The 24088-nt window shown below is 44.2% G+C and overlaps 1 protein-coding gene across 1 annotated transcript in view; it reads right to left on the bottom strand.

The window, feature by feature from the left end:
- Positions 1-24088, bottom strand: part of LOC122814215 (probable ATP-dependent DNA helicase HFM1) — an 880891-nt gene that overhangs the window by 576144 nt on the left and 280659 nt on the right. The gene's annotated exons all lie outside the window — the stretch shown is intronic.

The raw sequence follows: 24088 nt of genomic DNA, 5'->3' as shown, positions 1-24088 counted from the left end.
AGAATAGAAACTGCCATTAGTCTGAGAACATTGAGGAAGAGAGAGGTGCTGGGAGTGAGTGGCAAGACAGCAGGGTGAATGCTACTGTTTTCATATATAAGAACCTTATTCTGATAAATTGACTATGCATCTTTAGTCTAGATGGCAACCTATAAAGGCCAATGTATAGGTTGGTTGTAACTGAGACTTTTCCATGTTGATAGAGATACCTAGCGACAAGCACAACTGAAACAAGTAATCTCTGACTGACAGTAGGGACTCCCTTGTGGCAGCTAGGAGCCAGTCATCCAGATATGGAAATATGCATATTCTCTTATGTTACAGCTCAGCTGTGACTACTGAAATGTACTTGATGAACACCTGGGGTTGTTATCAGGTCAACGAGCAAAGCATGAAACAGATAGTGATTGGCTTCCAGAGAGAAGTATAGGTCCCTCGTGGACTCTGGCAATTTTTATGTAGTGGTAAATGTCCTGAATGAAAGAGTTCATCCAGGTATTTACCTGAAGACAAGGTAAAATGGCTTGAACTATGACCACCTGGAATAAAGTCATTTTATATATTAATTTAGGCTGCTTTGATCTAGAATTAGTCTGAGTTCCATTGTCTTTATCGGAACTAAAAAGAATCTGGAATAAAATCTGTAATCTTCCTGGTCTAGTGGGATCTCTTCGGATGGCTCTTTTTGTTATGAGACTAGAGATTTCTCTTTTTGCTATCTTTATTTGGTGAGGTTGAAGAGGTAGGGAATGTAGTTTTAGGGTCAATGAAATGGGATAATGTAGCTTCTGGATATTATGCTCCACACAAATTTGTTCTGCTTGATGGGTATCCATGTGTTTGGGTGAAGAGTTATCTAGTCTCTGACTGCCACCAGAAGGAAGCAGTCAGGAAAGCCTTCAGGGATACTAAGATTGTTATCTGGAAAAGAACGTCTGAATCTCTGGTCCTGCAGACTTGCTCTGCCTCTAGGGAGGCATCTATTAAAGGGGCCTCTTCTGCCATAAATGATCCTGTCTGAAGTATAGTCAAAGAGGGACATGGGAATTTCTTGAACGAGTGGAACATGGAACCATTCTAACACTTGCTGAAGAATCTTTGAGGCCCTAAACCAAACTCCCAAGACAGTTTGCACTTCACCTTCCTGCTCACTCTTCAGCCACTTCTCTTTCACTTTTGGTCCAAAAAGTGTGAATCCATCACTGAGAACATTAACAACGGATGCCTTAAAATTGTCCACAAAATCACAATGACAAAGCCAGGCCTTGTGCTTCATGGTTTTGCCCACTTCTGCTGGTTTAACATCTCCATCAGCTGCGCTATGTATCAATCTCATGGAGTTGTTTGACATGATGAACATAGTGGCTACCTAAGTCTTTACATGTTTCCTACACTTAGGCATTTCTTAAACAGTCCAGTGCCTGTTTGATTACATCTCATTGGAAGTGTGTTATATGTGTAAGATAGTTAAATACCCTCATGGTAATATGCCTGAGGTGAAACCTTGCATTCCCTATTCTATCCATCTACTGTGACTACTTGTTGAATGGATGGAGAACAATATTTTATTGGATAGCTCTCTCTTGGAGGCTGTTGTGATAAAGATGGAGTCCCCCAGAGAGTCCTTGTTCCAGCATTGCCTGTCTTTAAGGAGCTATCAGTTTTATTTGGTTTACACAGTATTACTACAGTGACACTGAGCTCCTGCATGTCTTCCCCAATACCAGGTTCATTTTGCATTTATTTATTTATTTACTTGACATTTGTTGACTGGGTTAGTCCAGCTGGGTTGAAGCCCTTTTTCAGTGGAGACCTGGGGAGAAAAGCTCCACAAAACATAGCTACTTAACTACATAACTACATTAACATAATACATAGCTAGATAAACAATAGTTACCAGGAGTAAAATTAAGCTGAGTTAAAACGATAGACAAACAGATACTAAATGATTAATAAGTACACCTGGTACAATACAGAGTTGAAAAAAAAAGTCAAATAGAAAATTTACATTCTTCATCATTCAGTGGAAGGTACCGCTAAAAGGAAGAAGGGGCAGACCTGATGGCTTTAAATAGTGCCTCCTCATCTGGGAAGGGCAGTCTAAAGGCCAGGAACCCCTATGATGCATCAATTCAAGAATCTTGCCAAACTTGGTGTACTCAGGAGGGGGACACTGGGAATCCTTCCCCTTTATCAAATCCAAGTTGGTTTCAGGTGTGAGGGATTCAGTCATGGAATAAATGTACCTCCTTTTGTAAGCTTACTTTCTGGGTAGATAGGTGGAGAATCATCCAAATCGACTCAATGGTATCCTCTTGAGGAGACCTGGCAAAGCCTTTGGGCCTACTCTGTTTGGATAATGAAAGATTGTAAAATCAAGGGTGCATGGGGCAGAACAAAGGCTGAAAGAGCATTTTCAGCCTTTTCTGGAGTACAGGCAGTCATCCCCTCTATGATGTCAAAAGCTGATCTCGAATTTGTCAGCACTGGAAACTACCAAACCTGTACTGTATCTGTTCCCACTAAAGAAGATATCAGTAACATATAGGATGGAAGCTCTGACGAATAAAAACTGGATGGCTCTGATCTTGACATCAGAGTTGATAACTCAAATACAAAAGATCACAACACCAAAACCAGTGGCAAATGATTCGGAACCAAAGTCAGTGCTGAGGACGCTTGGTGCTGAGACTTCTTCAACTCTGAAGTTCTTGGGATCAGTAGAGTTGGAGGAACATAATGTACCATGGAACTCAAGCCATTCAGAACAGACCTGAGAAGCTCCAGTCAAAATAAAGAAGGTATGTACTCACCATAATGTTTCAACTGTGTTGTCCATCTTCATTCTTCCACAACAACTGGGTACGGATCTGACTCTGGTATCCAACTCAGCCATTATTTACAGCTCATGGCCACTAGGAAACTCTTATCATAAGATCATAGGAGGTTACTAGGCTATTGGCCCTGCGGTCCTTATGAGCCTAGCCAAGAGTTTAGCACATGTTTAGACAAGCCAGCACCCAAAACCTCTGTCCAGCAGGGACACAGGTGGAATCCTAGGGGTGCATTTTCTGTTTCCCATCCAGTTATCCAGGTTGTGCTTAAAAAGGGATAATGAGGTACTCTGCTTGACATGGAGAGGGAGTCTATTCCACAGATGAGGGAGTTTCTGAGACACAAATCTGTCCCGCCAACAAGTCCTTTTGATATCACAGACCAGGTTGAGGTCGCGTGTATGGGTTACTCGAGTGGAGCTTGACTTGCAGATATGCAGCAGTCCCATCAAGGCAGGGTCTGAGAGTGCTTTGTATGCAAGACAGATGTCACCTCTGAGGAGTCTGTATGAAACTGAGTAGAGGGACAGGGCTTTTAGCCTATGTGTGTAGGATAGATGTTTGAGGCCTGGTTTCTCCTGGTGAGGAACCTCTGTGGTCTCTCCAGCTGCTGCATGTGCTTTACGAGATACATGCTAAAGGGGGCATTGTACTCAATAATTGGCCTTATAGGGGAAGATGTTATGACATCTTTGTCCCTGGATGAGATACCCTTACTTATGAGGTGGGCCATGTAGAAATCTTTCCATACAACAGAAGAAACATGGTGGTCAAAAGAAAGGTTGCTATCAACCTGGCTGCCTAAATCCCTCACTACTGATTGTGTACTTAGGACATTGTTATTAATGTGGTAATATGTGGGGATGCCACTCTCCCCAAAGGGAATGATGATGCATTTTTTGGCATTCAGCTTGAAGCCATGTTTCTGGCACCAGTCATTTGTTTGGGTGAGACCCTCCTGGAGGACATCCACATCACTTGAGGAATTGATGACTGTGCCCAGCATGCAGTCATCTCTAAACCTGGTTAGCCATAGCCCACTGGTTTTGGCCTGCACCTTAGAGAATTATATCCCGAATAACAGAGTCCCCACTACTGATTCCTGGGGTACGCCGCTCATTACAGATCTACTGCTTGAGTTGGTTTCCCCTATTTTGATTAGGTGAGTTCTATCAGTGAGCCAGTTTGCTACCCATCTGGTAACATATGGGTTGATGCCTAGTTGAGAGAGTTTATCTATTATGCCTGCGTGTGGAACAGTGTCGAAGGCTTTGGCCAGGTCAAGGTAGGCAGTGTGCACGGTCTTCCCCTCATCCAAGTCTTTGTTGACTGTCTCAAAGAAGTCGACCAGATTTAACAAACATGACCTCCTCTTGACAAAGCCAAACTGTGTGGGGTTGAGTGTTTGGAGGTTGCCAATGACCCTGTTAATGAAGTCCATTATAATCAGTTCCATGGCCTTGCAGATCAGGCTAGTTAGGCTGATGGATCTATAATTTCCCAGATCGGTGGATGCTCCACCTTTGTGTAAAGATATGACAGTGGCTGTCCTCCACTTGGCTGGGACAAAACCGGTACTCAGGCTTTGGTTGAATAGGGTGCCTAATGGTGCTGCAAGTTCATGCCTGAGTTCATGTAGGATGCAGCCTGGGATTTATCAGGTCCCATGGAGGCTGTAGTTTTTGCCTTTGAGAGGGCAGTGATGACCTGTTCCCTAGAGATAAGGGGTGGGGGGTAGGTACTGGGGATGTCCTGATTTACTGATGGGGCGGACAGAGGGGAGAAGTTTTCACTGAATTTGTCAGCCAGTAGATTGGCTACATCTACAGCATTTGTGTATGTGGGTTCTTGACCATCAGTTCTGAACAGATCTGGGTGCTTTCTTTGAGACTTCGGACATATGTGAAGAAGGCCTTATGATTGCCTCTAGTAGATGTGGCCAATTTGGACTTGAAGTTGGCTTAAGAGAATTTCACTAGTGCTCTTATTTGCTTGTTCAGGCTAAGGAGAGATTGCTTCCAATTGGGCACCTGCTCTTTCTTGATCCTGGACAGCAATTTTTTTTTATTTTTGTTATATAGTTTATTTATTGCAGATATCCACCAGGCAGGTTTATTCTTCCTTGCGCAGGATGATTTTGTCCTGTCAGGTATTCCTGATTTCATGCATCTATATAAATGCTCATATAGTACTATGGTGTAGATTTGGACATTGGTGCCAATTCTTACAGAGGGGGTGGGGGCTGTGAAGCTGTTTATACCATCCCTCAGAAGGTTGTAATCAGCTTTGGAGAAGTTTTTTTCTTTGACCCTAGCTAGAGGGGAGTCAGGGAAGATGGTGACTTGGAAAGTGACCGCTTTATGGTCAGATCTTACCAGGGGGGAATGATACTGTAAGGGTGCTGCAGTGGTTACTCTTTGGTTAATACCAAGTCCAAGATATTTTCACCTCTTGTGGGGGTATCGACTAGCTGTTCCAATGTATTTGCATTGATAAAGTCAAGGACTCTCTGGGCATTTGTTTTCTGGCATAAAAAGAAGTTATGCTTTACCATAACGTTCCATCTGTGTTGTAGATCTTCATTCATTCATTACTGATAGGAATTCAGTTCCGTCCTCAGAACCGACACCGCCGTTACCAAGCTCGCACCAGCCAAAAGCTCTCAGCTAAGTCCTATCCACAATGCCCCTCTCATAGTCTCTTCAGATCGAGTTTGCCTGCCCATATTCTAAAAAGAGGTTAATAATAATAGGAGACTCTGTCTGAGCAGATACCCTAAATAATAAGGTAATCCAAAAGTCCACCAGGAGTTCTGGCAGGGGGAAGGAGAGTGGGAAGTAATGAATGAATGAAGATCTACAACACAGATGGAACATTATGGTAAGACATAACTTCTTTATCTGATGTTGTAAATCTTCATTCATTCCTTACTGACAGGACCGAATCCCCAGCTACTCCTAGTCCTAGGTGGCCCTAAGGAAGGATATTCCTGAGCACCACAGAACCAAAAGATGCTCTTTCCCTGGAGGCCAAATCCAATTTGCAATGAGTGATAAAGGTATGTGGACTTGCCCAAGTGGCTGCTGCACAGATATCCTCCATAGAGGCTCTGGAGTGAAAGGCCACTGAGGTTGCTATCGATCTAGTTGAGTGATCCTTTATTTTGGAAGGCAAGGACATATTGTTCTGTTGGCAGATGAAAGTAATGGCGTTTCTAAACCAAGAAGATAAGGTAATTTTGGAAACAGACTTACCCATTATGGGTCCTGCAAAAGCTACAAACAATTGATCCATCTTCCTGAGAGATTTTGTGCTGTCCAAGTAGAAACAAAGTTACCTATGAACATCAAGGGCATGTAGAAGGTACTCCCCTTTATTGGAATGATAGACAAAGGATGTACACTCAGTCAGTCATCTGGCTAAGGTTACTTTTGTAACTGGCTTGCCTAGTTTGGAATTTGCAAAGGAAACTAATAATTGATCTGTTTTTCTGAAATCTTTCATTCTACATAAGCAAAAATGTAATTGCCTTTGAAAGCCCAGTAAGTGTAACGTATTCACCTTTATCTGAAGACTTTAGAAAGAAAACTTTTAGTTATGTACTTACCATAACTTTAGATGTTTGGGATCCATCTCGCCTACATTCTGTACTGATGGGCTCGGAGCCGATCCCTCGGCTCCGACTCGGCACGCTATGCTATAGAGCGAAGCCTCTTATTGGCTGAGCTATTCTCTATCCCAGGATGCACCACCACTAATCCCCCAGATCTTGTTTGTCCGCATTCATGCACACACACATAACTTGTATATATAACATTGCCAGATGTTTCAAGATGAAACAATAGAATTCAGACCGTCCAATCTCTTCTGATTTCCAAGGAAGGGGGAAGGAGGGTGGGTTATTAGAATGGCGAGATGGATCCCAAACATCTAAAGTTATGGTAAGTACATAACTAAAAGATGTTATGTGATCCTATCTCGCCTACATTCTGTACTGATGGGATAGTGTCCCTAGCACCTAAATCCTGGGTGGCTCACTGGAAAACACTCCTGAGCACTGTGGAACCAAATGAAGCTCGCCCCCGAGATGCCACATCCAATTTGTAGTGGGAAATGAAAGTGTGCGGGGAAGACCACGTAGCCGCAGCACAAATGTCACTAATGGCAAGCTTAGAATGGAATGCTATTGAAGTAGCCATAGCTCTTGTAGAGTGAGCTTTGACAGAGGTCGTAAGCTCTTTATTAGAAGAGGAATAAGCTTGACTAATACAGTCCCTGATCCATTTGGCAATAGTGACCTTTGTGACGGCTTTGCTCAATTTATTATCTGAAAAGGACACAAACAATTGATCTATTTTCCTTGTTTGTTTGGTCCTATCTAAATAAAAACGCAATTGCCTGTGGACATCCAATGTGTGGAATATGTATTCCGCTTTGTTTGAGTACTTTGGAAAGAAAACTGGAAGTTCTAATGACTGTTGTAGGCAAAAACTGGAACAAACTTTAGGGACAAAGGATGGATTAGGCCTGAGAGCTACTCTATCTTTGTGAAAAACCAGGTACGGAGGTTTTACAGATAAAGCTTGAAGCTCTGAAACCCTTCTGGCAGAAGTAATCGCGACCAGAAAGGCAGTTTTCCACGATAGAAATTTCAAATCACATGTTGCTGCCGGTTCAAGGGGAGGAAGTTAAGGCACGTAACACCACATCGAGATCCCATGGAGGAGCAGGATGAGAAATCGGAGGTCGTAAAAGCGCAGCACCTTTCATGAAGGTCTTACACAATCTGTTGCTCATTAAAGGTGGGTTTATAGATTCATGAAAATTGGAAATAGCTGCCAATTGGACCTTGATGGTAGAGACTGAAGAACCTTGATTGAAAAGGGAGGTTAGAAATTTTAGGACTTCCGATACAGGAATAGTGATGGGATCCAGTCCCCGGAGTTGAGCCCAAATAGCAAATCTCTTCCATTTGCTAGTATACAATTTCTTAGTGGCAGACTTGTAGGCCGAAGATAAGATATGTATGACTTCCGGGTCTAAGGTATGATTCCTGACTATAGTCGGAAGAGGAGGAGCCAAGCTGTTAATTTCAAGGTGTGGAGGGACTGGTGGAGTAGTCCCGACTGATGAATTAATAGGTCTGGGATCTGATCCAGGAACCATGGACCGTCCAGTGCATATTTCCGAAGATAGGGGAACCATACCTGACGAGGCCAGTAAGGAGCAACTAAGATCATTTTGCTCCCCAAGTGAGACACCTTTTGGATCACTCTGGGAAGGAGGGAACTGGGGAAAGGCGATAGCAAGCCGGTGGGCCAAGGATGGGCTAGTGCGTCCATAGGGCTCTCCCGGGCCGGAGTGAGGAGAAGAACTTTTGCACTTGGCGTTCAGCGGGGTTGCGAAGAGGTCGCAACAAGGAATTCCCATTTACTGAAAATCTGAGTTGCCACTGTATTGTTCAGAGACCACTCGTGAGGAGAGAGGATAGTTCTGCTCAGTCTGTCGGCTATCACATTGGACTTGCCAGGGATATGAGTCGCCACTAGAAAACGTTTGGTCGACACTGCCCATTCCCAAACTCTCATGGCCTCTCTGCAAAGGGGGTAGGATCTGGTCCCTCCCTGCTTGTTCAGGTACCAGACTACTGACATGTTGTCGGAGTGAACGGCAATTACGCCCTGAGGGAGGTAATTGTGAAGGGCTTGTAGGGACAGAAACACCGCCCTCATTTCTAAAATGTTGATATGAAGGAGGCTCTCTTCCGAATGCCATTTGCCTTGGACTGACCTGCCCAGGGAATGCCCCCCCCACCCCATCTGGGAGGCGTCCATAGTCAAAGTGGCCACAGGAGGAGGTGGAACAAAGGGTCGTCCCTGATCCAGATTGGGGGACACCAGCCACCAGTGAAGGTCCCATTTGCAGGTTTCCGTGATCCATATGAGGTGACTGAGAGGGAGATCCTGAAAGGACCACTGTGTTGAAAGAAGCCACTGGAGAATTCTCATATGCAACCTTGCTAGGGGAACTAGAAGAACAGTGGCGGACATAGATCCCAATAGCTGCAGGACCATTCTGGCTGGGGCTTTGGATCTGAGAAGTAAGACTCGAACTTGAGCCTGTATGGTTTGTATCCTTTCTGTAGGAAGACAGACCCACATTCGGTTTGAGTCTATCTCTACTCCGATGAATCTTATGCGTTGAGATGGCAGCAACACAGACTTTGGCCAATTGAAGGTGATTCCAAGGGAAGTGTCCAGTGATATTGTGGCTTGTAGGTTCTGCAATAGTAGACGCCTGGAGGTGGCAGTTAGGAGCCAGTCGTCTAGATACGGAAACACCTGGAATCCTAGACTTCTCTGGTGAGCAGTCACAACCGCCAAACATTTGGTGAACACCCTGGGGGCTGTGGTGAGACCAAAGGGCAGCGCGCGGAACTGAAAATGACTGTCTCCTAGGCTGAAACGCAGATGTCTCCTGGGCGCCTGATGTACCATGATGTGGTAATAAGTGTCCTTGAGATCTATGGAGCACATCCAAACACCTTTCTCCAGCAGTGGGAGAATGGATTGCAGGGTGACCATTCGGAACTTGGACTTTTTGACTGAACGATTTAGAATGCTGAGATCCAAAATGGGCCTCAAGTCCCTGGTCTTTTTTGGCACCAAAAAGAATCTTGAGTAAGTCCCTAATCCGATCTGGTCTGCGGGGACCGGTTGGATGACTCCTTTTTCAAGCAGCTTTGAGACTTCTAAGGCTGCAATTTCCCGTTGACTGGGTGGCAAGTCCGGGATTTTCTTGGACGGAGGTGGGGAGTGAGAAAAGGGGATGGCGTAACCTCCGGCGATAATTCGAAGCACCCATCGGTCCTGAGTGATACCTTCCCAGGCTTTTAGGTGCCTCGAAAATGACCCCGACTGGCTCCGGAGCTGCACAGTCAGGCAATCCCTCAGGGATTGTGAAAGGCTGAAGAGCCACGAAAGGACTCGCGGTTTCCAGTGTTGCCTCTGCCGCCTCTGGGATGGCGTCTTCCAGAAAAATTTCCCCCTCCTCTGCCTCTAGAAGGGGGATCGTCCTGCTGTGAGGGATAAGGCTTCTGGGATCTACGGAACCACATTTTCCATCCTCTTTTAGCCTTGGGGTAAGGCCGAAAGGGAGTGGAAAATCGTGCCCCTACGGCAGTCAAAGTCTTACCTTCTTGCTCGCAGCGGGTCAATGTGTCCATTACATTGGGTCCAAACAAAGAGGACCCATCAAAGGGAGTGTCGGCAAAGGAAGACTTAAAGGCTTCCGCAAAATGACACAGGCGGAGCCAGGCTTGCCTCCGTAGAGCAATACCTGTACCTGCCGCTCTACTCGCCCCCTCGGCCGCATATGAAATGAGCCTCATGGACGAGTTAGATATCGATGACAACGTAGCCAACTGAGAGCCAACCGTCTGGGCCAGCTGCTCAGGTAGGTTACCCAAGAGGGTATCTGAAAGCTCCTTGATCAGATCCCTCTGAAACCTGGTGAAGTGCGTTAAATAGTTCAGGGACCTTAAGGTAAAGGCCGCTGAACTGAGGGTGCGCTTTCCATACCGATCCATGCTCCTAGACTCCTTATTAGGAGGATGGACGGACGTCGAAGCCTCTGCTACATCTTGCTGGGTAGCAGATGCCACCACCAAGGCATCTACAGCCACACCTTTTGCCAAAAACTCCTTTTCTGGGGGTGCTGATAGGAACTTATTTGGGTGAGCAGGCACCGGTTCCACAGAATCTGGATGTTCCCACGCCCTTCGACAGATCAAATCTAGGAGCTCATCGAAGGGCGGAGACACCCAGGAGGCGGAGGGTTGAGCCCCGAAGGCCTTAAGGAACACCGACTCATCAGCAGAAGGGGGTTTGGACAGCCAGCCGCCTCGTTGTTTGAGGGCTTCCAAGATGTCTGCGAAGGAGACATCATCTGAGGACGAGTTAGGGGACCCCTCTGCATCATCAAGATCAGTGTCTGACGTGAGAGACTCATCGGGGGAGTCGACGTGCTTCCTCTTGCACGATCTTTTCCTTGGGGGCTCCTCTGAAGAAGCTTCAGAGGGGCCTCCAGGAGGGGGGGAACCCCCAGTGGGGGTGACCTCAGGCCCTGGGGCTCCGCTGTCTAAGGACAGGGGGACTGCCAAAGACCCAGTCTCCGTATGTAGGGAAGGTACTGGCGAGGCCGTGGAGGTAGCCAAAGAAGATTTGGCTAAAGCACTCCTCATGGCCCTGAAGGCCGGACCACCAGAATCCTGGGAAGGTCCGACCCCCGTGGCCACAACAGTAGACGGTATCCCCACCGCCGACGCACCGAGAGGAAGGCTCGGAACCGAAAACATCAGTCCCGAAGCATCTCTCCCCCCCCCGGGGCCAACAGAAGAGGTCCGTGTCCCGAACTCCGACTCGAGAGCCGGGGTTGGAGTAAGGGTCGAAGCCGACCCAAAAATCTCCATCGGCTCCACCAGCACCGGCTCCAACGGTGCCGAGGCTGTTGGAGGAGGAACCAGAACTACAGGATGGGCCATCGGCTCCGAGGCCGAATGGGCTGGAGCCGAAACTAATTTCTGGAACACAGGAGACTGAAATAGTCTTAGGAGCACCCTGTCGATGTCCGAATCAGACATTTTGAAAGACCTAGAGGAAACCGATCGGGTCCGAACCGACTTCTCTATCGGCTCCAAAGGACTGGGGGACCGGCTCCGAATAGACTCTACCAGTATCGGTTCCGAAGAAGATTCCAAAACAATTTCCCTCGGTGCCGAGGAGGGCTTCGGCGCCGAAGGGGAAGAGTCTGAGCCGGCAACCCTCATCGGCTCCAAAATCAGTGGAGCCGATGAAGGTGACCCGCCTCTCGAAGCCCCAGTCTTCGACTCCGAAACCAGAGGAGTCGAGACTGGGGGCATCGAGGCAGACCGTTCCGCCCTCGGCTCCGAAGTCCGTGGAGCCGATGGAGAAGCCTGCCTAGATTTCTTAGCAGTCGGTTCCGATGGGCTGGTCGGAGCCGACACTTTCTTTTTCTTAGTAGGAGAGGATGAGGAAGATAAGGCCTCCTCGAAGGAGGGTTTAATCTGCCCTTTCAATATCAATTTATTCTTCCTCTCTTGGAGGACTCTAGATGAAAAGGCGTGACACACGCTACAGGACTCCTGTAGGTGCTTGGCGCCTAAACAATATACGCACGAGGAGTGGTCATCGGGTTATAGACATCTTATAACCGCACCTCGTGCACTTTTTGAACCCTGAGGGTCTATGTTCTTTTGACATAATGCCTATCAAATAGTCACTAAAACAGTGGAAAAGAAGCACTATCTAGTCAGAACAAAGATTTTACCACAATACAAAACACTTAATTTTTTTTTTTTTTTTTTTTTTTTTAACGATACAGTACAATATCACAAACACTAAAAAGGAGGGCCAAGACCCTCTAACTTAAACAGGTACTTGACCTCCTTAAAAAAATAAGAGAAACTAGCTGAAGAATAGGGGAAGGCCCCTCTAACTTAAACGGGAAACCTTTCCCTTAAACAAACACTCAATTTACCACAAAAAAATGTACCAAAACACACGTGTACAGCAACAATAGCTGTTAAAACAGCTTTTGGGTAAGAATAAGGAATTTCCTGACAGGAAACTTTAGAAAAAAACAGTACTTAGCTCAGCCAAGTTTGAGACCACGTCCTAGCTTGTAAGCGGCAAACGAGATCTGGTGGATTAGTGGTGGTGCATCCTGGGATAGAGAATAGCTCAGCCAATAAGAGGCTTCGCTCTATAGCATAGCGTGCCGAGTCGGAGCCGAGGGATCGGCTCCGAGCCCATCAGTACAGAATGCAGGCGAGATAGGATCACATAACATCTGGCAGATTAATAGATTCGTTGATGCTGGATTTTAAGGAAGGATTCTTAGGAAGGATTGGTTCATAAAGCTACCCTAACCCTATAAAATATAAAGAAAGAGGTTCAGAGGACAATGCTTGAAGTTCTGATAGTCTTCTAGAAGAGATGATGGCTACCAAAAATATAGTTTTCCAGGTCAAAAACTTAAGTTCGCATTTTGCTGCTGGTTCAAAAAGGGAGTGAATTAAGGCCTGTAATACTAAATTTGAGTCTCATGGCAGAGTTGGATCCTTAGAAGGAGGTCTCAGAAGAAAGGTACCTTTCAAAAATGCCTTACAAAGTTTTGCTGAAGCCAAGTAGTTTTCAAACCCTATGTGAAATTTAGATTGGGTAGCTAGTTGTACTATTATAATTGAGGAGCTGGCTCTTTCATTGAAAATTGTTGCTAAAAATTCAAGGACACTATGCACTGGTGCTGAAAATGGGTCAATATGTTTATGCTGAGCCCAATAAACAAATCTTTTCCATTTACTTCTGTAAAGTTTTCTTGTCAAAGCTTTGTGGGATGACAAAAGTACATAGCAAATAAGGGAAGACTGCGTATGCTGTCTGGCTATCAGTGGAAGTGGAGAAACCATGTGGTCTGTTTTAAGTTTGAGAGAATCATGTCTGTTGGGTGAGAGGGAAGGTCTGGAATTGGATCCATTATCCAAGGAGATTAGATTAGATGAGGCCAAACAAAGGGGAATTGCCCCCTTCCACCCAATCTGGGATGCATCCATGGTCACGATGGCCTTGGGTTGAGGAAGAATGAAGTGACAGCCTTATAGAACCTGATCTGAGTGGATCCATCACCAAAGTATCTTTTGCATGCTTGGGTAATTCTTATCTGAGTGAATGTATCTCTCTCTTTTCCCCCTCTAGTTTCTAAACCCTGAATAATCATTTTACTTCAAAGACTTACTTAACACTTCAGCTTGCTATCCTGTCTTATGCCACAAGGTGGCAGCACCTACCAACAAAATATCTAGTACTACACTATTCTCCTGAGGTTTAGTTCGGAAAGCTGGCTAAACTCTTTTTCGAATTCATACTTTCTATCTCCTTAACTGTTATACAGCCTCTCCCCCCTTGCTAAAACAAGAACATATTTCCAGCCTGTTAACAAAGCTTTTCCCCCCTAACAGTTTTTCATTACATGACCCACTTACCATAGTATTGTACTACAGTTGCTGATACTTTTTCTGCTGCACTCTCTTCACTTGCTGCATCCCTCTCCGCTCGCCCTACGGGCTTATTCCACTCCCCTACCCTGCCCCCAAATTTCACCTGCCCCCAGTACTCCTATACTTATTGTAGAAATACACACACACCCCTCATGCAACTACCAATCAGATCTACCTCAGGTTTTTTTAGACCACTCCCACTCCTATACCACACCATCCTACTATCATACTTTCTCCTCCCCAACTCTCACCCTCTTCCACCTCATTCATTAACTAAATACTATATGTACCAACCTCTTGCACGCAGCCACCTCCTAAACCTACCTCTACGCCTTCTCACTTACACCACACCTACTTTTCCCCCATTTCCTCAATCAAACTCCATTCTATACTCTTTCCTATATCTAATCTCCCACTATGTATACCTTAATGCTCACCAACCTTCTACTACTTCAACTAATCTTCTTACATCATTTCACTGCACCCCATGCACCATTACCCTCCTTCCATAAACACCCCACCAACCCACTCCCAAATGATCAACCTAACTCAAAAATGACTTCATCATCTCTCCCTCTTTCCTACCCTTAAACTTTCTACTGCCTAAAATATAAATACCCCCTTCTTACTCCCTAACTCCAAAAAACAAGACAAAAGTGTATTAGATACTACCCACTCACATCAAAATCCAAATGTTTCCCCACCACTATACTTATAGCAGGTGATATTCATCCAAACCCAGGTCCAAACCCGAACTTTACCTCTGGTCCAAACATCCCTCCCACCTCATTCCCTCTAACTACTCCCCAAAAACAAATCTCCTTCTATTCTATTAATACCAGAAGCATTCTCAACAAACTTAGTCAGTTCTATGCTTGGATAGCAAATCATAACCCTGATGTCATTGCAGTAACAGAAACCTGGCTTAAACCACACAACCTAGATAAAGATATCCCCCCCCCCCAACTATAACATGATTCGCCTAGACCGAATGAACAAAAAGGGTGGGGGAGTTGCCATAGTCTATTCTAGTAATCTCACTATTTCTCTCATCACAAATCCAAAGCCATCTTTCTCCCCAGCAGAAATACTGGCAGTTAACCTTAAACTAAACAACTACACTACAATCACTATAGTAGCCACCTACATTCCACCAGGTGATAATATTCCAATACTGGAAAACATTCTCTCCTATTTTTCCCTGAATATCTCAAATGAAACAATCCTTCTTGGTGACATGAACATCAGTTGGCTAACCCTTAATAACCCTGGATCCACACACAATATTAATCTATATGGATTTACCCAGCTAATTACTAAGCCAACACCCTCTAACGACACCCACACTACAAATACCCTCACAGATTGGATACTTGTCTCAGCTCCATCCAAATATCACAATCCTGAAACTCTCCCTGATTCCCTGAGTGACCACTCACCTATAAAAGTGCTAAGATATACTAGTCACCTCCCAAAACCACACACATTTTTTACTAGGCATAATCTCTCCAATTTTAACCCAGAAACGTTTAACACTCTAATATCTAGAGTAAACTGGGACTTCCTCACTCAGCTTCCCTTAGATGAGGCTGTCGTTGCTTTCAACTCTACTTTTCTGGATATCATTAACTCACTAGCCCCACCACGTAAAATCAGGACAAAAGCTAAAATATCTCCTTGGCTAACGAAAAATACAAGAACTCTCATGAAGTCTAAAGATAAGTCCTGGAAAAAATGGCTTCAAACAAAAAATCCCTATGATCTACAAAGATACAAAGAACAAAGAAACCTGGTCAAAAGACTAATCAACAAAGACAAAAAGGAATTCTACTATAATCCCCCTTCAACACTAAAATCAGACCCCAAAAAATTCTGGCACACAATCAATCAAATGCCCCAACCGGGAAACCCTACATTACCCAACCCTACCCCAGAAAAGATACCAGTAGACACAGCCAACACCTTCAACACTTACTTTGTTGAATCAATATCCAATCTCTTTAATTCAAATAGCTCCAACACAAAGAATCCACCAAAACCCACCTTTCTCTTCAACAACTCCTTCTAAAATCTTTTCTCTCAAGCCCATCCCCACAACCCACATCCGTACCTTACTCTCCAAGCTTAAACCCTGCTCTGTATCTGCAGATAACATCCCACCCTACCTTCTCCAGTCAGCTGCCCACTCACTTGCCTATCCTATCTCTATCCTCATAAACCGCTCCATCTTAGAATCTAATGTACCTTCCATCTGGAAACACTTCTATACCATACCTATCCACAAAGGAGGTAACTCCACTGAAATCTCTAACTTTAGGCCTATTGCCATCCTCTCCCCTCTATCTAAAGTTGTTGAAAAGTGCATTCATACTCAAGTCATGGATCATTTCTCACAGGGAAACCTACTTACACCTACTCAACATGGTTTTTGACCAAAGCATAGTACCTATACGGCACTCCTATCCTTTCTCAATACTATTTCCCTGGTCAGAGATGACCATAAACTTATCTCCTGTCTCTTCCTTGCCCTCTCTAAGGCCTTTGATACTGTCTCTCACTCTCTACTATTAAACAAACTATCCAAATTCAGTTTCTGTCCTGATACAGTGGCATGGTTTGAAAGCTATTTTAGAGAGAGATTCCAGTCTGTAAAATAGGATACTGCTCTATCAACTCCACTACAAATACAAATGGGAGTCCCTCAAGGATCCATTTTAGGGCCATTAATTTTCAACATCTTAACAAACTTGCTCTATACCTCCTGCCCACTCTCCTCTATTATACAATATGCTGATGACTCCACAGTCATAACTATAACTAACTCTCACTCAGAACTCTTAACAGCTACCCAGTCATCCTTTAACTCGGTAGAAACATGTCTCTCCAACAACCAACTCATCCTAAACCCTAAAAAAACAAAACTCCTACTCTTCTTCCCTAAAACAGCTAACCACATCAAGACCGCCTTCACTATCCAGTCACTCAATTAGACACCAATTGTAGCCGAATCAAACTCAAAACTCCTTGGTATTACAATCGATGACCAACTAAAATTCGATCTCCACATAAATAATTGTATCAGGAAACCCCACTTCAAGCTCAGTCTACTATATAGAAATAACAAATTTCTTACTCAGGAAGCCAGGATAGCCCACACTCATGCCTATCCTCTTCCCTGCTTAACATATTGCTCTCAAATTCTTACTAACCTTAACTCATCTCTCCCTGCTAGACTTTAGACTACTTATCAAAAAGTAGCTAGATTTGCAACCCAACAAACATACAAATCTCACCACTGTCTCTCACTAAGATACTTAAACTGGCTCGAACTGCCCCAATTCCTCCTTCTCTCTCAGCTCCAAACCATACACTCAATCCTATATCAGCCATATTTCTATCCAGCCTTACACTCTATCATTTCCCACTATGCTTCTACAAGAAACGTCCGTAGCTCTTCCCAAGACCTTCTAAAAATCTACAAGCCCAAATCTAAAGCAGGACAAAATGTATATAGCTACCACCCCCTCTATTGAATGGAACAAACTTCCCCTCGAGATTCGAACTCAGGCACATCCCAAACAGTTTAAGCTAACACTAAAGGAATATTTCAATAAGAAATGGATCTGCCAATGCTCAAACCCTCCTTGAAAACTTTCTATTTTCAACGTTCCTTAATCTATGTACTTCTCTCTGTAATACTCACATAACTTCTGGTCTGATTTGATAAAAAAAAAAAAAACCACACACCTGATTTTTGTACTTTATATTCCTTTCTGCTTAACTAATATATGTACAACCAATTGTTATCTGTATAAGATTTAGCTGTATTCTATTTGTATAAAATCAATACTAAGTACTTATTGCTATACTTGTATGTACTGGAATTTTTCTCCTCGGGCCTCTGCTGAAAAAGGGCCTCAGCTCAGTCAGACATTCCCGGTCAACAAATGTAAAATAAAATAAATAAATAAATAAAAATGTATGCTGATGAAGAATGGACCACTGAATTGCTAACATCTGTTAAAGAATCCTCAGATGAAATCTTGCTATGGGAACTAGGAATATTGCCACAGACATTGATCCCAAAGCTTGTAGAATCAATCAGGCTGAAACTGAGGAATTTTGAATTATCATTCTGACCTGCAATCAGATAGTCTGTACACTTGGGAGAGGAAGGGAGGCCGTCTTGGATACCATGTTGAAAAGTGCTGCTATGAATTCCAATGTCTGAGACAGTTCTAATTGAGATTTGTTGTAGTTTATGGTAATTCTCAAAGGGAGCAAGTTTGGAGTACCTGGTCAGGGGCTCCTATCAGTAGATGCCTGGTCGGAGCTGTTATGAGCCAGTCATCCAAGTATAGAAACACTTGGAATCCCTGCAGTCTGAAGTGAGCTGCTACCACTGCCATGCATTTGGTGAACACCCTGGGGGCTGTGGTGAAGCCAAAGAGCAGTGCTCTGAACTGGTAATGACTGTTTCCCAGTCAGAAGCATAAGTACCTTCTGAATTGTCTGTTTATTTTTATGTAATAGTATGCATCCAGAAGGTCTATCAAGCACATCCAGTTGTCCTTGCACAAAAAGGGCAGAATGGACTGAACCATGACCATCCGGAACTTGGTGTGCTGAACTGATCTGCTCAAACTGCTGAGATTCAAAAGTGATCTCCAATCCCCTATTTTATTCATTACTAAAAAGAATCTTGAGTAAATTCTATCTGATCTGGTAGGACCTCTTGGATGACTCTTTTAAATAGCAACTTTCCTATTTCTAGTGCTGCTTACCTTCCTCTGACTAGGTGGAACATTAGAAATTCTGCATACTAGTGGGGGTGGTAGGAAAAAGGGAATTATATAACCTCTGGAAATAATCCTCTGCACCCACCTATCTTTTGTAAGGTCTAGCCAGGCTCTCTTGTACAGGGATAAATGACCCCTGACTGCCTCCAGAGGTGGACAATCCAGCCTCCTTTCAGGAGTGCTGATAGGGTCTATAAGAGAAGGGATTTCTAGACCTTTAGTTCTGCGGGACTCCTGCCGTGTGGGTGGCGTCTTCCATTCAGGTTCCCCCCTCTGCCCGTGGGGGAACTATCTCCACGTGGATCTTGGAAAGGACGCTGGAACTTTAGGAACCACGTTTTTCAACCTCCTCAATGATTCCTGGAAAAGGTCCTTTGAGGGGTCGAAAAATGTACTTCCACTGTAGAGAGAGGGTCTTTCCATTTTGTTCACATCTAGAGAGTATGTCCTTTACCTTAGAGATGAACAAGGAGCTTCCATCAAAAGGTGCATTGACAAAAGAGGACTTGAAGGGCTCTGCAAAGTCACACAAGTGCATCCAGGCATGCCTCCTGATGGAAATGCCTAAACCTGCCACCCTTGAGATATTTTCAGCCACATGTGAAATGAGCCTCATGGATGAATTAGTAATTGATTGTAGGGTAGCCAACTGTGAGGCCATAGAAGCTTGAGCCTCAGAAGTACTGATCCCAGTGTCGGATTTGGAAAGTTCCTTAATATTAATCCATCTGCAATCTAGTGAAGTGTTGCAAATAATTCAGTGATCTGAGTGAAAATGTCAGTGAAACATAAACTCACTTTCCAAATCTGTCCAACACCCTTGACTCCCTTTTAGGAGATGGACAGAAGAACCCTGTTCCATGAGTTCCTTCTTGGTGGCCACCACCATGACCATGGCATCTACAGGTACTCCCTTGCTCCAAAATTCTCTCCTTTAGATTTTGCCAAAATCTGGCCTGGACTCTTGGGAACTGGCTCAACCATGTCTGATTCCTTCCATGCCCTCCTAAAGATCAAGTCAATGAGCTCATTAGTGGGCAGAGTCACCCAGGAGGTAGATGGGCCAGACTCAAAAGCTTCCAGGAATATCAATTCCTCTTGGGAAGGGTTATCGGTAGATCAACCACACCTCTGTGTAAGGATCTCTAGGATGTCGCCAAATGAAATGTCATTGGGTGGTAATATTGGGGACCCTTCCCTCTCATCAGAATCGATATGTTCAGTGACCAATGTTTGAGGGGAGTCCAAGTGCCTCTTCTTGCACTTCCTCTTCCTAAGGACTACTTTGGTGGGTTGCTCTGGAGAAGTATCAGAAGAAATGGTAATACCTGCTGTGTAGCCTGGTGACTGTGGGCTGGCTGTCCCTGTAGAGTAGAGTGATGAGGTTCAAGTCAGAGAGACATACAGGATTCAGAAAGGAGATCTGAAGGGGGAGGAACCGTCCATCCTGCAGAAGCAGAAAACAAAAACTCTCTCCACTACCAAGAAAGCAGAACTCTTTAGGGAGAAGGAGGTCAACGGAGCCAAGAAGCCACACTTCCACCCCATCGGCTCTTCCTGCCCTGAAGACCGTTCACCTGAGGCAGAGGTTAGAGCCAAGTTATCCAATGCCAAAGATCCAAGGGGCAGAGATAACTCTGACAACTTCAGAGTCAACTCCAGCACCTCGGACCCGACAGGGACACTTTGGCTCTGAGAGTCACCTGGCTCCAACACACTCAGAGCTGGTGTACTCAAAGAAGGCCTCGGAGCCAAAGATACTATGATCTTTGGATATGATCCAGACAGTCCTAGAAAACTCGAATCCAAGGGCTCCAAAACCACGAGTAAGATCAGAGAAGGAGCCGAGATCAGTGGTGTAGTGCTGGTGAGGACTTCCTGACTTGAAGGGGTAGAAGCCAGAAGAACTCCCATCTGAATCTGCACTGACAGAAACTTCCTCATTCTATCCACATCAGCTTTGGTCAGGCTTCTGGAAGAGCAAGATAATAAGGCCACAGAGGGGGATCTGGAATGCCTGTGAGACTCTAAATATGGTTATAGGACCTGAGAGGGTACCGGATCTATGCAAGGCAAATATCTGGTCCAAGGTAAAGGCTTTGGATCTGATAATACAGGATCCAAGGAATCTGATTTGATGTCTGACGCTGGCCTCGGAGAAGCAGCAGTCTTTGGATCCGACTTTTTGTTTTTCTTTTTGGAGGCTCCACTATTGCATCTGAGGAAGGGGTGGAGGAGCCTGTCAGATCTTGAAGGATTTCTAGAGTGTTTCTTTGTCATCGGCTTGGAGGTTGAGCCCCCGATAAAGCCTACAAAAAGGCAGAAGGAAGCAAGCCCTTTAAAATAAGCTTGTTATTATGGTCCATTATGGCCCAAGGATTAAAAGATTTACAGATGTCACAATCTTTCTGAAAGTGCTCTGAGCCTAGAAAATAAACGCACAAGGTGTGCACATCAGAAAGAGGCAACTTATGACTGCACTTCTGGCACTTTTTAAAATCAAATGTTTTTTCAGACATTTTGACAAAAAGATTTTTAGAGAGAAAGCACTACTTTTTTTTTTTTTTTTTTTTTTAATTAAAGATAGAGGAATGAAAGGAGATACCAACATTGGTATTGAAGAATAAATTAACCATGTAAAAGGGATAGAAGGGAATGTTTACCAACAATGGTAAGAAATAATTACACTAGCATGTAGGCAGGGAGGAAATATAGTAGCTATAAGAAAGGGTAACAAAATAATAAGATAATAATTTATCTCTATCTTTGAACACTAAGCTCAAGAGCTCACAGCAAACATGTCCGAACGAGAAAGTGGCAAACGAGATGTGAGGTATGTTAGGGGATAGAGCATTTAGGGTATAGGAGGAGATTGAGAGTTTTCTAGTGACCACAAAAAGAGAAAGTGAGAAAATAGTTGGTGAAATTGTCATTTTGGGTTGAATGGAAGCAAAGAAGAAATTTAGAGAGTTTAAAAGATAATCAAGTAGAAAAGGTGAAGAGAAAACCCTGGCTGGAAAACTCCTGCAGCTGTTCAGCAAAACTCAATTCAAATCTCGGCTTTTGGTAGAAGAGGTGGATTCCAGTAATTGTAAAGAAAAAAATAAATCAAATGTACTCAGAAGTGATTAAATTTAAATGAACCATTGAGGAATATATCAATTTAGGTAAAAATGCTTGAAAAAAATAGAATAAGCTTTAAGTAGCTATTTAGATAAACATACAACTGCAAAAGCCAGAGGTTGAAATGAAGGAAAGGCTGGTTGAGTATGAGGCTTTTCAGGAAGAGCTGTTTCAAAAACTAGTGGCATTAGAAGCCAGAGTGCATAGAGGAAACCTTAAATTTTCTGCTGTACCATTGAAAGTGGAAGGAACAGTGTATTCATTTTATGAATGCACAGTTAAGCACCTGGATTGGTGTTCCACAGCAAGATTTGTTAACTGTAAGGCCACGTTGGGTCTATGCTCCAAACCTGGCCATGAGAAAGCAGTCAAGACCTAAATTGGTAAAGATGCAATCATACCACAAAGAATTGCTCCTGACAAATCTATGGAAGAAAGGAAAAGTATTAGAAAATGGATACAGTAGAATGATTGTTGAAAATGATTATTCATTGTACACCAGACAGAAGAGAAGGAAATTGATCCCAACAGTCAGGGAATGTTGAAAGGCAGCTGTGAGATTCAAGTTGCTATATCCAGCTGTCTCCAAAATATTATTTTATTGGCAGATCACATATATGCTTGGATGTAGGACAGGCTAAGGATAAAATAAAAAAAATGTATCCAATAAAAAGTGAATCAGCAAGCAGAATGGGAGTATGTTTCTCATTATTCTGACAATAAGGGTCTACTTCACCCTGTCGAAGGCCGACAATATCGAAGCTGATACTGTCGGTACCAAAATGTCAAAAGCAAAAGTCATTGCGCGTGTAAACAGAATTCTCAGTAAGGGGGAGATTTCTGTTTACTGCAATGTAGTGCGATCTTGGAGTTGGTATATTTAAGTAGCAGGGGTATGTGGGGGGTGCAGGGGGGCTTGCCCCCCTGCATAGAGCAATTTGTGTTGTGTTTCGGTGGGTTTTTTTTTTTGTGTGTGTTCGATGTTCGGGGGTTTTGACATTTTCTTGTCGATTATTACACTGTCGACAGTTTCAGTTTTCGACAGTGTAATATAAACAAGACAATAAAGCTCATAGAGAGACCTTGCCAATGAAACGTTTTATACTGTTTCAAAGGAAAATGCTTTTGAGAGAGAAAAAAAAGAAGTTATGTACTTACCATAACATTCCATGTGAGTTGTTTATCTCGCCTTTATTCTCACTGATGGGTTCGGAGCCGACACGGCTGATAGCAAAGCTCAAGGTTTGCCAGTAGCTTGAGACCAAGCCCCTTATCCCACAATGCACTGCTGGAATTACCTCAGATCTTGTTTGCTGTAAGTATATATACCCTTTTATTTATTTCTACGAAAGGGAAGAAGAAGTATTGAATAACCAGGATGGTACTAGCCTCTAAGTCAACTGTCAGCCAGGAGGGGGAAGGAGGGAGGGACGTGAGAATAAAGGCAAGATAACAACTCACATGGAACGTTATGGTAAGTACATAACTTCTTTATGTGAAGTTGTTAAATCTCGCCGTTTATTCTCACTGATGGGTAGCGTCCCTAGCACCCTCAATCTTGGGGTGGCTCATGGAAGTACGTTTTTCAGTACAGTGGAACCAAAGGAAGACCTGTCCCTGGAAGCCTTATCTACTTTGTAATGTGTGATAAAGGTATGAGGCTTAGACCAAGTGGCTGCAGCACAAATATTGTCAAGGGGCAATTTAGCTTGAAAGGCATGAATTTATTTGGCTTGCGAGGGACAGGTTCCATGGCCTCTGGTGACTCCCACGCCTTAAGAGAGATCAGTTCCATGAGCTCGTCGTAAGGCGGAGACACCCAAGAAGTGGAAGGTTGAGACCCAAAAGCCTTCAAGAGCACGGACTCGTCCTCAGTAGGGGTCTTGGACTGCCAATCACCCCTCTGACTAAGGATCTCTAATATCTCCGCAAAGGAGATATTCTCAGATGGGGATCTAGAGGACCCTTCTGACTCATCCAAGTCCGTGTCAGATGTCAAAGACTCCTGTGGGGAGTCTAAGTGCCTCCTCTTGCACAGTCTCTTCCTGGGCACCTCCTCAGTGGGGGGATCTGGGGAGGTCTCAGAAAAGCAGGGGATGCCCTGTGGGCTATTGAGGCTCAGAGTCTCTACGCTTAGGGGGACTGGTAGACAAAGAAGCAGACACAGGAACTTGAGGGGAGAGGGAAGGCCCAACCGATGCTGATGTTGTCTTGGGAGACAGGACTCTCCTCATAGCATCGAAGGTGCCATGGCT

This window comes from Protopterus annectens, chromosome 10.part0 (genome assembly GCF_019279795.1).
Source record: "Protopterus annectens isolate FY-2018-M chromosome 10.part0, PAN1.0, whole genome shotgun sequence".
Taxonomy (NCBI): domain Eukaryota; kingdom Metazoa; phylum Chordata; order Ceratodontiformes; family Protopteridae; genus Protopterus; species Protopterus annectens.
The sequence above is the reverse complement of the archived record's forward strand: the minus strand, read 5'-3'. Positions and strand labels throughout refer to the sequence as shown.